The sequence below is a fragment of the Lissotriton helveticus genome, chromosome 5_1 (assembly GCF_964261635.1).
Source record: "Lissotriton helveticus chromosome 5_1, aLisHel1.1, whole genome shotgun sequence".
NCBI classification, from domain to species: domain Eukaryota; kingdom Metazoa; phylum Chordata; class Amphibia; order Caudata; family Salamandridae; genus Lissotriton; species Lissotriton helveticus.
The window spans coordinates 256,091,744-256,107,852 of NC_136065.1; the positions used below are offsets into that span (position 1 = coordinate 256,091,744).

A 16,109-nucleotide genomic window follows, 5' to 3' on the forward strand; every position below is an offset into this window, starting at 1 on the left:
GATGTAAAGGTTGTAGAGTTGAGAGAAATAGAGTGGAGGGTTATAGAGTCATGGATAGGAGAAGAGTGGAGTGGAATAGATTTGCGTAGAATGGAGTAGTGTAGTGCAAAGTAGAATAGAGTGGTGTGGAGTAGAGTGGTGTGGAGTGGGGTAGAGTGGAGCAGAGTAGGGTGGAATAGAACGGCATCGAGTGGAGTAGAGTGTGCAGTGGAGGGGCATAAAGGAGAGGGGATTGGAGGGGTGTATAGTGTTGTAGAGTGTTGTGGCATAGAGTGGAGTAGATTGTCGTAGAGGGAGTGTCGTTGAGTGGAGTAGAGTGTCAAAAGCTGTCAGAGTGGAGTGAGATGGAGTGTCATAGAGTGGAATGGTGTAGAGTGGAGTGTCGCGGAGTAGAGTAGCGCAGCATTGAGTAAAGTGTTAATGAGTGAAGTATCATAGAGTAGAGTGGACTACAGTGGAATGTCGTAAAGTAGAGTGGAGTGTTGAATAGTGCTATAGAGTTTCTGCAAGCCTGTATTCTATTAAATAGGAAGCCATTTTAGTTTATTTGATTCGTTTTTTATATTTTTGTAAGGCTTCAATATATCTACACTTATCATGTCAATGCACATTTTTACATCACTGCCTTTCTAGAGCCTTGTATTCACATTTCTTTAATTTCAGGGTATCATTATACCAGGCTGCTGAAGGAGTTTACCAGCATATTCTGCTAATTTGAAAGGTGCAATGGATTTTATTGCAGTTTCCTTATGAATAAATGTTATTACCGCTGAGTCGACATCTCTAACTTTATCAGGTCCTGTTATTTCATTAAGGTCCCGATCTATACTTTGGCGGATGGTTTAGTATCCATTGGCCTGGTAAAGGACTTAATGTCTGCCAGGTCCCGACTACTTCGTGTGCCAAATTTAGAAATGACCGCCAAGGTGGGGGTCATATCTAAAGCACTGGCAGCAACCACAATACCACTGTTGAAAGTTTGATGCAGGGCTCCATCAATATGACAAAGCCTCTCATTAAACTATTTTTTCCCTGCTGTAGGACTTTCTTTTTGAAAAAAATAAAATGCTGCCCTCACCATGGGAGTGCACTCCTACAGCGAGGGAAGAATTTAGCAATTTTCACTGCCTCTTACGCTCAGGGTTTTCATGGTAGTGACAGGCAGTGAAAAGGGACTTCTAATTCCGCCCATTTAATTTGGGTTGGGCAGAATTAGAGGTCTGCCTCTGACGGTCCTTACTCCATAGGCCAAGGCAGAAGGGTTTAACCACAATCGAAACAGAGTAGTGAATAAACGTAAAGTCCGCCTGCATCTAAATTTGGCGGGCTGACCACAGTCTTGGTGGTGTGGATACTCCATTGCTATCCCTAGGTCTGTAATTAATATATTCTGCCATTAACCTTGAAAGTACTCGATATGTGATTATATTAGACTACTTTCCAAGTTAATATCTTGTGCTGGAGAGCCTTAAACGACTCTGTGAAGAGAGCCCTATGTGAACCTGCATGACTCACAACAGGAACTAAGAAGATGGGATCAGTTCATCCAATTCTCAAGAAAGTTCACTGGCTCCTCTGCCTGCAACAAGTTCAAAGTCAATACCCGCATAAGCAGTATTCTCAGGCTCAGAACAAAGTGTTAGAAAGAAAAGACTAATCAACACATCTGCTATGCACACACCAAATGAAATTCCATCCCTCCAGAGACGACACAAGCAGGGGCATGACCAGGGCTGGCCTCAGGGCGATGTGACTGGTGCAGTCGCGACCTTGGGAGAGGCACTGTGTTCAGGGAAACATTTTGGCTTTTCAAAGCACCTGCTGTTTCCTTGTCTCCAACAGTTTTCAGGCAACATTAAAAATGTCAAGATAACGTAGGTGGTTAATGTTTCTGCTTGAAAGAGATGGACATTTTTGTTTAGTGGCAGTTTTGACTCATCATAAAGTAGCGTAGAGGGTTAACATGCCTGCTGCAAAGAGAATTTGTTATCTTTGATGTGAACATTTACTGTTGTAAAGCGCTCTGATGCCTTTGGGTCTAGCTAGCGCTATATAAAACAAATAAATAAATAAGCATGTACATGCAGCTCACAGAACAGTAATTCTCAATCTTTTTTGTATAGACTGATTTACACACGTACGATTCATTGCCTCTGAATAACGTGGGTGATGTATAGTGCTCTGACATCATAGGGTTGGTATAAGTAGCACTATAAATCAAAAGAAATGCATGTAACAGCGGGGCCGTGGAGATATTAGTGGCACTGTTGGAAGTTCAGTTCATACTTTTTAAATATTTAAACAGTCTTTAAACCATACATTTTTTAAATCAATAACAATTTATATATAAGTACACAATATAAATACCAATCCATCATACTTCAACTAAAATCGCAGAATCCCTACCACCAAACACATTAGGCCACTAATCCAAACATATTTTAAGAAATTTAGCCAATGCGCAAGCCACATCAAAGAATTCCTTTCTTAACAAAAGTGCAAGTGCGTCGTTTCGACAATTTATATTATACCCTTTAAAAAGAGGATTTAAAATCAGGCAACTAAGCCTATGAAAATGATGACAATCAATTAAAACATGAACATTGAAGTTTTGAAAAGGGAGTCCACATGTGCAGTTATTCTCTTGCTCTAGAAAGCCTTCAAGTTTCTCAGCTCTTACATAAGGCACATTTAATGCTACTGGGAATTTTAATAGTACTAATCGTAACCGGGTATCTGGAAGTGCAGATAAATACGGAAATACATTCATATTTTCCCCTGAATCTACCATAGGTTTTGCGGAGGGTCTGTTCCTTACATACTTCAAGTCCGCCAACCTAGATTCTTTTTTACAGGCTATTTTTAATTCTGCCTTAGAAAGTGACGCCTCGGCTATTTTTAATTCTAATTTTAGAGCTCCTGCGATGTCTTCCAATCTTTTCTTTACCTTCTTCGCCCATTGTAATTTACTCCTTTCTATTTCAGCAGCACAGAAGGATGATATCTTCTGTGTATTTGGGGCAAAGAGTTCATCCCAAAAATGCAAAGTTGATTTATAGGCTAAGAAGTTCCAGGCCTGCAAATTTCCCTCTAATCTTATCGATTGGGACATTGCACCAGCAATTTTTTCAAACATTTACTTTCACGCCTCTTCCAGCTTCCCTCCATACTACAGGCTATTAACTCAGCTCCTTAGAGGCATTGTGTGGGGACCACCCATGCGTTATAAGCAGTTAAAAGGGGTGTCCAGGAGGGGCCACCATAAATCTTTTTAAAGTGAACAAGTCCCCTTATCATCTCTAATGCCCTCGTCTCCACACGTTCATGATGCAAGGTCCAACTCAGCTGACTGGTAAACGTCATGCCAAGATACTTATAGGACATGACCGCTACCCTTCTATTACCTAATTGACACTTATATGGTTTACTTTTTTCCCAAACATGATTATTTTTATTTTTCCCATGTTTACCTTCAATTTATTAGCCTCACATTAATGATTAAACTCAGTTAACTTCCTCTGCAGTCCTACTTGGGTCACGTCCAGAATTGGCAAATCATCTGCATAGAGTAGGCGTGACAAAAGTCTACCTCCTATTTTCGGGGGAAAACAAATGAGTTGCTGCCAACTCTCCCGGAAGGTCGGCTAAAAATAAAGAGAACAGTGTGGGAGCTAATAAAGAGAACAATGTAGGACCTAAGCACTGTTGAAAGGTGGTAGTGAGCGAATCTGTGGAGAAAGAGGTTAATGGGGGCCCCAAAAAAGAACGTCGCACCAGGCGTCTCTAACTCTAAGGCCAACCCTGGGCACGACTCACGGTTCACCCATTCACAGCTGCTAGATTAGGTGGGAGGGCCTTGTGGTGCTGGCTTCCAATAGCCCACCTGTACCTATAGCATGCTATCCATACTGCTCATTAGTTTTACTATCTTTCTCACGGTGAAGCTTTTTTTTCTCAGTGGCTTGTGCCTGCCCGTGGACAGTTTATAAAGTGGGGGAAACAAAGTCTGAAAGAAGGCCTCTGTCTTCACCATGATCAAGAGCCAGCACAGCTCACACGGGGCTTTAGTCACCCTCCACTTGTACTGAAGCCCTATGGCTCTATATGCTGAGGCCCCTGCTGACCTCTTCACATCACACTTATTCTTGCAATTTCCATGTTTTCCTTTAACCCCTCCCATGCTCATGATGAGCTCAGCTCGTCATGAGCCAAGGTGCTCCGGTGCTCATGACGCGCTGAGCTCGTCATGGCCCGTGGAACGCTCGCACGCTGGACTAATTCCCCTGCTGTGCTGAGCGTTCCATTAAACGGGCGTGGTCGTGACGAGCTCAGCTCTTCATGAGCACTGGAGCACCGTGGCTCATGACGAGCTGAGCTCGTCATGAGCATGGGGGCGCTGTGCGCCCCCCTCGCCCCTCAGCACAGCAGGGGAATAGCCCCAGCAGCCAAGGGGTTAAGAAGAATGGTCACATTCTTTGACACAATAATTCTGAAGGGCATATTCTTTGAGACAATAATAATCATGACATGATTTCTAACGCAGTGATTCTGATGGCTGTAATCTCTGCCACAGTAAGTTTATAGGTGTTGCCGGCGCAATGCTTTTGAATCTGATGGTCTTTTTCTCCTGCTTAGAAACTATGATGGACATGTTCTCTTCTCAGAGAATATGCCCGTCAGAATTATTGCATCGGAGAATATGGCCATTCGACTACCTATGTCAGAGAATATGTCCAAACTATAATCATGAAATCACTGTGTCAGAATCCATGACATTAGAATCAATAAGAAAGCCAGTATGCCCAGCAGAATCACCTCCAGGAGATTCTCATTATGGAGGGATCCTATTGATACATGAGAGGAACACCTTGCTTGGATTGCTTGTCTTCAGCAGGACAGAATTCAACATGTAGCCCTTGGAAATCAGCGTTAACCAAGATTGATGCAGTCCCACAAAGGGCTCCACCGTCTAGGAGGATGTTCATGTGAACCTCCTGCTGGTATAGTCTAGCGAGAGACAGAAAGAGATGTTATGCGGGCGCTATGGCTATCATTAAAAACCATTGCAAAGGACACACATCTTTCTACCACCAACGTCCTATTGTGCTGGTGAATATATCTAGATTCCGGTTAATGAGACGCCTAGAGTACAATCCTTGCCCACCTGGAAAGGAACAAACACAGCTTTAGGATCCTTACACATGCTTTGCCCGAATTATAGAGCACCGAGAGTAAAGGGTGGTTAGCCCTGGCACTCTGCAAAACATTGTTAAGGTCTTGCTGAGCCTTTCAACTGATTCACCTCCATCTACCGTTCCTATCTACTTTGCCCACTCAATAACTGTATTCTGCAAATAATACATCATGGAAGGAGAGGTGCTCACATACACAGGAGAGCACTTTGCAGAAGTTTAGTGTGAAACACTTCACGCTGCATTTGGACAAGGAAGAATCAATTATTGTTGGATCAAGGAGATTGGCTGAAGGTAGGGTAAATTCACCGGCTTGTCATTCATCATATGCTTCTAAAACCTCATGTTTGCAGTCCTAGAATTTTCTGTTACAATTTATTCTCATCAGGTCATTACTTAATTTGAACCAATGGAAGTACATTGAGCTGTCAAATGCAAGGCATTGCCTGTGTTTATATTGTACAAGCCTGTGAGAGGAGCATTTCTAGATCACCCATACCTTCAACGGGGCTCCCATTGTGAGCCCCAGCTTTATGCAGTGTCCAGTCAGATGGGTGTTCCAGTAAATAGCTTTAATGGCAAATTTACCCTCCCTGGGACAACATGGTATCCTGTTGGAAAAAAGTCTGAAAGAGATGGTTCGGGATACGTGGCAGGACATCGAAGGAAGTACAACGAGTCTGTCCATGAAAAATAAATGTTTTCGGGTTTTTTAAAATGCATCATCTAGTTTGTTTCCAAATTACCTTCCATGTCTCATGAACTTCCCAAGTGCAATATCCGTAAAACACAGCAGGGTTGAAATTGTTAAAGAAATACTGTATCCACGTATACTGGAATAATCCTGCTAATGCAGCTCCTTTTCGTACTTATTTAAAGAAAATAGTTTAAACTAAAGGCCTAGAGTAGAGGAATAGGAATGTAAACATGGGGCCACTGAAGGCTAGGCATTGGCTGGGGTTATACGGAGGAGACTGCAGAATAAACAGAGTTACAAGAAGCAAGCATGTTATTCAGGCAGTCCTGACAGAAGTGGAGATCACAAAATAAGCTTTGAGTGACCAGCTGTGGACCAGACTCGAAAATCATAGTAATGTATGAAAGAGCGTGGACAGGTTTCGAAGCCCAGCTATCTGATGCTCTAGCTTTAGAAAATGGAAGCACAGGGCCGCTGAAGCCCGCACTCTCTCGGACAGTGGTCCAGTGGTCCACACCTGCCACAGTTCTCTAGTGACCTGTAGGAGGCAGGACATTGCGGGTGCACTGCTGCATCTCCCAAGTCAGTGTGGGTCTTGGCTGACCTGCGCTGACAGGTAAATGGAGACAGATTTTCTCTTATAAATTTCTACAGACATTAGGAAGAGTAGTCGTGAGTGCAATGCGCTAAACTCTGTTTCTTCATAGTGGGACGACAGTAGATAAGGAGTTGGCCTAAGGGCTAGGGCGGTCGACCTAGAATCCTGGGAACCGGGTTTGAGTCTCGGCAATGATGCTGAACCTCCTGTGATTCTGGGCACATCACTTAATCTCCCCGTGCCTAACAAAATTGAATATGTCCTCATGTAACGCAAGTGGTGCTATGTAAAGCGCTCCGATACCCAATACCCGCGGGTCAAGTTTGCGCTATATATAAAGAACATTTTTTTTTTTTTTTAAACAACCGCAGTACCCCCATCTTGACTCCGCCGGTGTATGCAGTTATGCTGCACCTCAAAATCTCGTTTTAGAGCTGCCATAAGAGATCTGCACAAGCTGATCAAACTATGGCAAAACCAAAAGTAAAGGGCGTGTGGACCCGCTGTAAGCTAATCCTGGTCAGTGAAAGCCTGGTAACCAGGCCAGGTTCTAGAGGATAGCCAGGTCTGCCAGTCCCACCCAATGAAGGGCCCTGGCCCATTCACAGCCATGCAGAACTGCAAAACAAGTGAGTATTCTTTTTAGATCTCCCCAGTGACAGAGCATACCCTGCATGCGCTCTCACTTGTGATAGATATCATATACAATAAGTGGCCTGCAGCCCGCCCATTGCTTAGCATTCTTTAGCTTCATTGTCACTCTTATTTGCTGCTTTCTAATTGGCCAGCACTTGCTGGCTTCACTTCCTCTTCTTTTGGCAGGAGCAAAGGCGAGGGAGATGTTGGTGAGAGTGGTGTGCTGGGTGGCAGGGCACCAAGGTTTTTGTGGTAGTATTTCTGAATATCATTAACACAAATATATCTGGCAGAACTATCTTGTCCTAAATATCATTTGCAAAAAATATTGGTTTATTCGGTGTAGATTTTCTATTATTAACTGAAATGGAGTAACATTTTTATAAATAATAATAAAGCCATGGTATTTCTGTCAGATTATATGTTGGTTCCAATATTCTGGTACAATACCAATGTTTTATACAGAGGCACATGGTGGTGGGGGAGTCTGTCACGAAACCAGTTTTTTTTAGTGTTTTGAGGATAATGCAGTGGGAAGCGTGTGGCATGATACAAGTATTTTGTCTGAGAAATAGGAATATATCAAAAGGGTGTTTGGGATAAGTGGCAGAACACTGGGCAGAACCCTTACTGTTCACGTACCATGGGGTATGGTGATGTGCGTGCCTCACCTTCGGCTTGTGTATCCCTGAATGAATGAATGAGGGTATTTTGTAAAGCGCAACGTTCACTCCAAGGAGCATCTTGGCGCTAGCGAGACAGTATCTGATACTCTGTAATAGGGGAGAGACCAAGTAAGAATACCGGGATCAAGGAAATAAATGAGATGGATCCGTAGGCACATGTCAACAGTGGGAGTGGGTATGGGAGGTCATAAATGTCATAACATTGCATGCTTTTCACCCCAGAGTTCTTAATGACCTCAAGGCAACTAAAATCTCATTCTTGTTGCCTATTTGTTATTGCTCAGAACCACATACTCATAATGTCACTGTTATGCGCAGTTACCCATCTTCTACAAGTTTAGGCGAAGGGCATTGGATGCATCTAGCAAGCTCTCCAGTGCTCACCTCAAACCTGAATCTGGGCATGATTTTGATCACATGCAGGGTCACTGGAGATAAGCTCCAGCGTTATGTTAAGTTCTCTATAACCAAATTAGTTATTTGTGAGGGAGCTGACCACTGAGCTGGGTGGCACACACACTGCTGCTTCGTGGTACTAAACTATTAAACTAGATTTGACAAGGTTCAAATTGTACAGTAAAATAAAATATCAGGCCCGGAATCTATAACCTTTCTGTGCAGCTAAGTGAAACACTTGGTGGGCCAGCGGGAAAATCCTCAGTACCAAAGGCCTCATGGTAGAGTTCTCCCTGAGGTTTGGCAACCCAGGTCCTGGTCGGAGGGATCCATGTTCAATTATCTGGATAACCACTAGTAGTGGCTGCTACCGAATGGGGGTGGTGAGGCAGGAATGGAAAATAATTAAAAAGGACTTGCCTGAAACAGACAGACGGCCGCCTCTCCTCCGTCCTCTTCATCTTTCCGATCCTAGTTCTGGCTGGCAGCAGCAGCAGGAAGCACCCGGGCAGCAGGCTCTTCTGAGCCAATCACAACGCTGCAATGCAGCATTGTGATTGACCCGAGCGCCTTGGTTCGGTGCCCCAACGGGTACTTGGAATCTTTGCATGTTCCTCACCAGGCTGTGTAATGCAGCCTGGTGGGGAACATACAAAGTGCTCAGGACTGCTTGGCCGGCCCAATAGGGCCAGCCAAGCAGTCATGCGCACTTAGAGAGTACAAACTACTTCTCCCCCTGCGCTGCCCAGCCCCGCCCTGCGAACCACTGACTTCCACAGGAAAAATACAATGATAACAACAATACGTTATTATCAGTGTATTTTTCCTTTGGAGCAGGGGGGCGATGCTCCTCTGCCTTAGTGGACGAGCCGCCACTGATAGCCACATAACATTAATTTGCATATAGAGAAATTTGCAAGCTGATTTAACTAGTCAAATAATTTGCTGAAAATCTGCCATGAATTTAACTCTCCTGGAGCTATATACTTCCTGGTTTAGACCATAAGACGAGCGGAGGTAGGAAGATGACCAAAGGCTATAAGCTAAAACTGGAGGTGATCCCTTCGAAGGGAGTCTGTGATAGTTGCTTTCAATTCAGATACCAGAGTTTTCTTTTTAAACAGAGCTGGAGAAGTGTAGAACATGCTTTAGGGTCTGCCCCAGAGAGGAAGGATCCATACACAGCTATCCACGAAGGAGCACAAGGAGAAAAAGCTCTTTTCTCTTACGTTCTGTAGGCAGTAGTGGTATACTTCCTACAGACACACACATAGACTCACCAATATCAAATTATAACAAGGAAGCAATATAAACAGTTTAAAAATGTTAATAGAAGTAAAACACTCTATTAAAAATAAAACTTAAACAATTTATTGGCATACATTATATTTTGTTAAAAAATGGGAAACACATACAAGACGGAACATTATATAATAAATCAAATCAACATTCCAATTAAGAGGAGCTACGGAAAAGGACTAAATTCCAACAAAACACTTATTTAGAATTTTCCATAATTTCTTATTCCAGTTTTGCTCCTTAAGCATCGACGCGTTTCGGCGGTATATTTAATGTCTAACCGCCTTCATCAGGACAATTGTAATAAATGTTTCCCAATGGTTCTGAAAATTCAAATAAAACCAATCTTAGTTGTTCATAATAACACCACATCACATTATTAAAAAAACATAATGTATACACATTTCTACATCCCTAAACATATATTTAACATTGCTTCCAGGTTACACTAGACAGACCAAACATTTAATAGCAGCATCATATTATATGTATATACATAAACAAATCCAAATCATGAACAATGTACTTCATTTAGTTTGATCACATGGTTATCTTCCTCGTGTTAATTATATCTAGTACATCCTATATTGATTATGCACAGTGCTATATTCACAGAGCCAGCAGTGTTGCTCTATGTTGGTACTATCAATAAGGACACAATAGGGCCATTACAGTCTATTTTGGACCAAAGAGGTGGTTATTGTGACAGACATGATATATCACCTACCTCAACTGATAAAAATCGCTCAGTATATGATAAGGGGTACTCTGCCTCCTTCTCACTAGTAGGAGATATTCGTCCAGCGAATTATCTTCTCAACGTTTAAAAACAGAATCGTCCTATGTACGATAAATAAACATCTAGTTTAATATTAGCAGAGCCCGATGTTTTTTAGTGAATGAAGCTAGTGATCAGATTATAGAGCCTAATACCCCATGCGGTCTAAACATTAAATTCTAGTCAGGCTGTGGTTATATCTATATTAACATTGACCTCAGTACGGCATATTGTTAATATCTTACATAATGATCAAGTCACTAGAGATTGTTTCACTCTCTTCAAGTAGTTGTTGCATAAGATTACAAAGTGCACTCAAATCTAAGTTTGCTCTCATAAGTTATACCCAAACAACATGTTTTCACCCTGAGAAAGAGGCAACAAGATTCATGCTTGCCACAAAAGAAAAACGCACACTTCCTACTTACTCGCTATAATAATTTTGTTGGAGGGCACAGCAAGATACTTTCTGAACTCCATAAATAACAACTGTAATCTATGGACAAAAAAGGCACTGTTACGAGCTGCCAAAGGTAAAAATATATAAGCAGCTCTAGCTATTTCCACCCTTTTTATACTTACATAAGTCAGGGATAGTATAAACCAAACACGCGGTAAAAGTGTGATCATTAACATACACAATCTGTAGATTCAGAAGTCAGAGATCCGCTGGTGAAGGGAAAAGAAAGAGTTCATATTTTACTCCTAATCTATACTTATGTGAACGTCAAATACTCTACTCATAGAAGAGAAATGGCTTACTTAATAATATACGGTCCCACGTTACGGGAATCATGGATCACACGAGGTTCTAGCTACGTGCATTCCCTAGGAGGCAAGAAGACAGACGCGACTCGTATTAGAAACCAGTTACATAAATGCGTAGCGTTCCTGTCACGTGTCCTAAAATAGGTTTGACTCATCTTTTTACTGAATATGAGCCATGAATATAATTAATAAATATCGTGGCACTTTTATCAAGTATTTGAAAAAATAAAAATATATATACTTTAAGATCGGTTGATATCATCGTTAGTGTGGTATTTCTACACAATAGACACAAGTGACGATATTGAGTGTGGGCTTTGAGTGCCCTATCTTGCTTCTAAGTAAAACAAGCAATGTCAGCTCTATCTCTATTAGATAGTCCGTTGTTGATATTCGCTATATATCGTGTAAAAACCGGGAGGTTTTCGTCTGGGAGGAAGTGAGTATCTTTATTTGTGCTCTCGTCTCGGTAGTCCGTCATTTATATCTATTATATTTGGACACGTGACAGGAACTCCGTGAACATCCTTTGGACTGGGAGAGTATTTAAACTGACGCCGTATACAACATTGTTGTTTGCCGTTTTGAGCATTATACTCCAACACGCGGGACGCTTTAAGCAAATGAACTAAAAGGTAAGGAAAGGATGGCTGTTTGTTAGTCGGTACGCTACGCATTTATGTAACTGGTTTCTAATACGAGTCGCGTCTGTCTTCTTGCCTCCTAGGGAATGCACGTAGCTAGAACCTTGTGTGATCCATGATTCCCGTAACGTGGGACCGTATATTATTAAGTAAGCCATTTCTCTTCTATGAGTAGAGTATTTGACGTTCACATAAGTATAGATTAGGAATAAAATATGAACTCTTTCTTTTCCCTTCACCAGCGGATCTCTGACTTCTGAATCTACAGATTGTGTATGTTAATGATCACACTTTTACCGCATGTTTGGTTTATACTATCCCTGACTTATGTAAGTATAAAAAGGGTGGAAATAGCTAGAGCTGCTTATATATTTTTACCTTTGGCAGCTCGTAACAGTGCCTTTTTTGTCCATAGATTACAGTTGTTATTTATGGAGTTCAGAAAGTATCTTGCTGTGCCCTCCAACAAAATTATTATAGCGAGTAAGTAGGAGGTGTGCGTTTTTCTTTTGTGGCAAGCATGAATCTTGTTGCCTCTTTCTCAGGGTGAAAACATGTTGTTTGGGTATAACTTATGAGAGCAAACTTAGATTTGAGTGCACTTTGTAATCTTATGCAACAACTACTTGAAGAGAGTGAAACAATCTCTAGTGACTTGATCATTATGTAAGATATTAACAATATGCCGTACTGAGGTCAATGTTAATATAGATATAACCACAGCCTGACTAGAATTTTATGTTTAGACCGCATGGGGTATTAGGCTCTATAATCTGATCACTAGCTTCATTCACTAAAAAACATCGGGCTCTGCTAATATTAAACTAGATGTTTATTTATCGTACATAGGACGATTCTGTTTTTAAACGTTGAGAAGATAATTCGCTGGACGAATATCTCCTACAAGTGAGAAGGAGGCAGAGTACCCCTTATCATATACTGAGCGATTTTTATCGGTTGAGGTAGGTGATATATCATGTCTGTCACAATAACCACCTCTTTGGTCCAAAATAGACTGTAATGGCCCTATTGTGTCCTTATTGATAGTACCAACATAGAGCAACACTGCTGGCTCTGTGAATATAGCACTGTGCATAATCAATATAGGATGTACTAGATATAATTAACACGAGGAAGATAACCATGTGATCAAACGAAATGAAGTACATTGTTCATGATTTGGATTTGTTTATGTATATACATATACTATGATGCTGCTAGTAAAAGTTTGGTCTGTCTAGTGTAACCTGGAAGCAATGTTAAATATATGTTTAGGGATGTCGAAATGTGTATACATTATGTTTTTTTAATAATGTGATGTGATGTTATTATGAACAACTAAGATTGGTTTTATTTGAATTTTCAGAACCATTGGGAAACATTTATTACAATTGTCCTGATGAAGGCGGTCAGACATTAAATATACCGCCGAAACGCGTCGATGCTTAAGGAGCAAAACTGGAATAAGAAATTAAGGAAAATTCTAAATAAGTGTTTTGTTGGAATTTAGTCCTTTTCCGTAGCTCCTCTTAATTGGAATGTTGATTTGATTTATTATATAATGTTCCGTCTTGTATGTGTTTCCCATTTTTTAACAAAATATAATGTATGCCAATAAATTGTTTAAGTTTTATTTTTATTAGAGTGTTTTACTTCTATTAACATTTTTAAACTGTTTATATTGCTTCCTTGTTATAATTTGATATTGGTGAGTCTATGTGTGTGTCTGTAAGAACCTGTGTGTCTACGGTAATTCGCCCAAAGGGAATTATATTTTGACTTGTGTCATTTGTGGAACCCTATCCCTTTGGTTTCGGGGTCCCTCTCTCTTTTATTAGCGAGGCAGTAGTGGTATAGTCATAGGTCTGGCTTTAGCCAATCCCTTTTGATTTTACTTACATTGTATGTGTGATATATTTATAGTGGCTTTCAGACAGCCCTCTTCATCCATTGGTCTGTTATTGTGTCATACACATTAAACATACAGCATAGTGCAATGGGTCTGCAGACTTCAGCCATAGGGCAAGTTCACAGAGAATGACAACACTCACACAAAGTAGTTCCCTTCAGTGCCAGGTACTGCTATGGCAATGTGTGCTTTTTAAGACTCAAAATATTTTTGATTTTAGCCACAGTTTTTTTTTACAGACTGAGAAGCGCCCAGAAGCTTCCCCGACAATAACGTCTTGCAAACACCCTGGCAAAATAGAACAAGCATTGATAAATCCACAAGGCTAGTAGCCCACATCAGACCTATCTGTATTGCTAATGATTTTTGTACACACTGTGCAGAACAGTTTAAATGTAGCTTGCAAACACCCTGGCAAAATAAAACAAGCATTGATAAATCCACAAGGCTAGTACCCACACCAGACCTATGTGTATTGCTAATGATTGTTGTATACAGTGTGTAGAGCAGTTTACATTTAGCGTCTTTGTTAAAGGAGAGCCATTGTGCTTTGTATGGTTAACACGAATATATTTCATCCCCAGGGCCCTGACTGTGTGATTGTGCAAGAGGTTCCCATGCCGCAGAAGCAAAGATAAGAAAGCACTGGAGCCCAGAGGCAGCCTGAATAAATATTAGTCACTGCAGTATCTTATTTTGACTCTACCAGACCTGCCAAAAAACACAGGGAAGTGATACTGCAGTTTCTGAAAACATGTGCATTATATATGGTTTGAAAGATTAACTTGCCTGTGCCCTACAAAAGTGGATGCTGACTTCCGGAAGCATATCATTGTTTCAGCAGAGCCAACATTCTTATTTTAAATTAAATATAGTTAATTGCATTCAAGCAGCATTGCTATAAACGTAGGGCCTGATTCACAAAATTGATCTGAGACAAAATCCTACCTTTACGACTTTTGGTATTCACAATGTGCATTTAGGAGTAGTAAACTTAGGAATCTTAACTTTACTACTCCTAAATGCCCTTTGTGAATACCGAAAGTCGTAAAGTTAGGATTTTGTCTCAGTTAAACCTAAGTTTTAAGTTTACCAAAACTTAAGTTTAACTTAGACAAAATCCTTACTTTACGACTTTGTGCTGTCGGGCTGCCGTCCCATGCCCCTTATCTTCCAGGTCTGGAGTTCAAATCTAGGATGCATCATGGCCATATTCATGCAGTGTAAGTCAATTCAGTGCCCCCTTCCACCCACCTCCCTTCCCATACTTTGTATTTCCCAACTCTGGAACCCACATAACAGGTATAAAAAAAACGAACTGCTCAAACATGGAGCAGCATTATAATGGGCAACCGCCAAAACGTAGGCGTCACGAGAAACGTAGGAATCATGAAACAATTATCCACTGGCCAGTGGATGTGGGTTTGTGTGTGTGGGCGGGTAAGCCTCACAAGCAGCCGGTGCAAACATCTGCTCCGACCCAACAACTTCACATATGGCCTGCCACATCTCAAACATGCCAGAAACAGAGAGAGGGGAGCAAATAAAATCTCCAGCCAGCCATCCATTGACTATCACTTCAGGTACTCTGAGTATCAAAGTAAGGCCACGTCTCCTCTGGCAAACAGCAATAACAAAAATTAATAATTATAATAATAATGGGGGTATCATAAAAATTCAGCCTGCAGTCAGGAGGTTTTCCTCCCATTCACTTAATAGAGTCCTAAGTTCCCAGTAGGGTATGGGCAACATGCAACCTACCATGCACCACCCGCTCCCATGTTCACAAGTTATAAGAAGCTTGTTAGTGTGGATCCTTTGAGAATGGATGAAAGAGTTCACTTGCCACCACTTCCACCACACATAAAAACGCTTGTCGCCCATTTAGAGCGGTAGACATATTCATGTCCTGTTTTAGTCATCATGATGATGTTCAAGGCCAATACACCTTACCAGGAGCAGACTAACCATCAAGCCAATCTGGTGATCCCAAGATGGGTTAACTTGCATTAAAGACTGTGTACCATTTCCCTAATAGTGTTCATACTCCTCTTTAGTAATATCACTAAAGGTGAAACTCTATTTCTAGAGTTAGTTTTAGCAAAAGACCTGTGCTGCAGCTCCTTCCTCCTAGTAAGTTTGAAAACAAACATTGGACCATCACAGGCACCTCTACGCAGCTCACAGTCAAAGTGTGCTCGGCTGCATAAGGGGCATCCAGGCCCACTCACTGAGGACATCTCACCGCACTTTACCGCGAAGAACGGCTCTCCGCATAAGAATACTAGAGGATTGGCTTTTCCTACAATCGGTTTAAATCTGAAGTGTTTTACTCCAGGACAAAGAATTGCTTTTGCTCCAGTTTCTCAGAACAGCTTGCACCAGTAAACTTCCAGTTCAGAGGATGCATTAGGCTGTAAAGAATTTCTCCTACCGGGGCTTGATAGCCCCTACCACGTTTAATGTCCACCGACTACCTAAAGCTTTTTCAGTATACTTCTCTAGT

General features: G+C 41.4%; 1 protein-coding gene and 1 long non-coding RNA gene across 4 annotated transcripts in view; one reads left to right on the plus strand and one right to left on the minus strand.

Moving 5' to 3' along the window:
* The window catches only part of LOC144754408 (torsin-4A-A-like), a 132,627-nt gene that overhangs the window by 24,619 nt on the left and 91,899 nt on the right, over positions 1-16,109 (minus strand). The window lies entirely within an intron of this gene.
* LOC144753087 (uncharacterized) lies at positions 11,638-13,301 on the plus strand. The gene is made up of 6 exons (XR_013594194.1): positions 11,638-11,685; positions 11,778-11,843; positions 11,937-12,023; positions 12,110-12,177; positions 12,544-12,656; positions 13,061-13,301. It is a non-coding gene; the product is annotated as an uncharacterized LOC144753087 (long non-coding RNA).